Source organism: Penaeus monodon, chromosome 42, assembly GCF_015228065.2.
Source record: "Penaeus monodon isolate SGIC_2016 chromosome 42, NSTDA_Pmon_1, whole genome shotgun sequence".
Classification (NCBI taxonomy): Eukaryota; Metazoa; Arthropoda; class Malacostraca; order Decapoda; family Penaeidae; genus Penaeus; species Penaeus monodon.
In genome coordinates, this window is record NC_051427.1 from 6,336,009 (window position 1) to 6,338,508 (window position 2,500).

General features: G+C 30.0%; 1 protein-coding gene across 1 annotated transcript in view; it reads right to left on the reverse strand.

Annotated features, from left to right (window-relative positions):
* Positions 1–2,500, reverse strand: part of LOC119598919 (homeobox protein engrailed-1-like) — a 15,594-nt gene that overhangs the window by 1,248 nt on the left and 11,846 nt on the right. The gene's annotated exons all lie outside the window — the stretch shown is intronic.

Here is a 2,500-nt window from a genome sequence, read left to right on the forward strand (position 1 = left end):
GCGCGAGTGTGTGTGAGAGTGTGTGTGTGGTGTGTGTTGTGGTGTGTGTGTGTGTGTGTGTGTTGTGTGTTTGTGTCTGTATGTGTGTGATGTGTTGTGTGTGTGTGTGTGTGCCGGTGTATATATGCGATTGTATGCATGTATGTATGATTAGCTTATGCTTCGGTTTGTGTCTGTATGTTTGATAATATATATATATATATATATATATATATATATATATATATATATATATATATATATGAATCATCCATTATGAGCAAGGACAATAAACTGGCCAATTAAAGAAAACGCCTTTGAGCTTAGAACTATAAAACGATAAGGAAATGTTCGCATCGACAAATATAGCATTTAGACTTAGTGGAGAATCAACTGCTATCTCTGGGTGTTTATCTCCCCCCCCCACCCCCATATCACTCCCTTGCCCCCCCCCCGTATTAGTTACCTTCCCCATCCCCATGCCCCCCCCCCCCCCTGCTTCTAGCTAACTACTGATTTTTTCTCCTTTTAATGTTATCTTGCATCTGGCAACTTGATTCTTGTAATTGTGTTTATTTACAGCAATTTTTTTTTCTATTTTGCAGTGTGTTGTGTGTGTTTGTGTGCATTAATTATTTAGTGTTTAGTGAAGTGGTGCGTGTATTTGTGTTGTGTGTTGGTGTGGTGTGTGGTGGTGTTTGTGTGTGTGTGTGTGTTGTGTGTGTGTGTGTGTGTGTGTGTGTGTGTGTGTGTGTGTGTGTGTGTGTGTGTGTGTGTGTGTGTGTGTGTGTGTGTGTGTGTCGGTAACCATACTCTCCTCTAGTATCGATAAATACATTCCACATGAATTCACACATACAGAGACCTGCATACACTTATACGTACATATTCATGTAAGTATATGTATGTTTCGTCTCCCGTCTATCAACTTGTTTAAATGAAAACCAGAAGCTCATATCAAAGAAGGAAAAAAGATAAGAACTGATGAATCTTAGCAAAAGAATTACAGCCAAAAGTGCTTCGTCATCATTACACATTCCAAACGCCTAGCCTATTAAACATTGGTGTTACTTTTTTTCAATCCTGTAATTCAAAAATGAGTAAATAAAATAGAATAAAAGGCCTTTATTGCTGTGTGATTGGGTGTGATCTAACGGGAAATATCAAAGAGAAATAATTTTTTTTGGAATTGGTGATTTCGTGGAATAATTTAGGTGTATGACGTTGATTGTTTTTTTTTTTTTCTTTTTAACCTTTATGCATCTTTTTCTAATTGAATAAAGGTTAATTATTTGCCTGTTTTGCTTTTTTGTGATCTTGTTTTAGTGTAGGGAATTTCAATGAGATAATTTATAGAAAAAAATTGTATGATTGTTATAATTGAATATAAGTTGAAGTTAAGGTTGTTTGTTTTTTATTTTTCTAACTGCAATACGCTGATACACATCACTATTCCATACGACATAAGGGTTTCACCAGTTCTTCCTTTTCTTTTTTAACTACTCTTTTTTTAGCAGGGGGGTTTTTAATGGTTAAGAAAGAAAAAAAGTATGGATATGATTATAATGTTATAATATCATATGCTAAGTTAAGGGGCTAATGATTTCGTATAAACAACAACAACACATACGCACCTCATTACCACACAACAAACAAAACACACAACTAAACACACACAACATCAAAAACAAACACACACACACAAACAACACACACATACACAATCAAACCAAAATATACATAAATATATATATATATAATATTATAATTATTTATTAATACAGTTACATTTTTTTTTTTTTTTAACGTTAAGGATTATTGAATTTATAATATACATGATCTCTGAAAAGATAAAATATATGTTGAGTTGAATTTTATCAGCGCCATAAAACTACATCTCATATGCATGCATTATTTGCTGTGAATTCCGTGATAATGATAAAATGATAACATTTATTGAAATCATTAAGGTGACACTGATAGCTAATACTTATACTAAATGATAATAATGATAATGGTAATACTAATAGCACTAATGATAAAGATGATAAAAATAAGAACAGCAGTAGTGGTAATGAAAATGATAGTAGTCATAGTAATAAAACAACAATGATGATAATAATAATATTAATTATAATGATAATCATAATCATTATCATTATTTTTATCATTATTATTATCGATAATGTTGTCATCATCTTCATAATCATAATATTAACAATAATGATGATAAAAGGAATAATATTAATAATAATAATGATATTGATAATCATAATGGTAACAATAACAATAATAATGGTAGTAATAATGATAACAACAATAATAATAATAATGATAACAATAATAATGATAATAATAATAATAATAATGATAATAATAACAACGATAATGTTGATAATGATAATGATCATAATGATAAAAATCATCATTATAATAATAATAATGACGATAATGATGATGATAATAATAATAATAATAGTAATTATTATCAAAATAATTATAAGCGACTATAATGATAGCA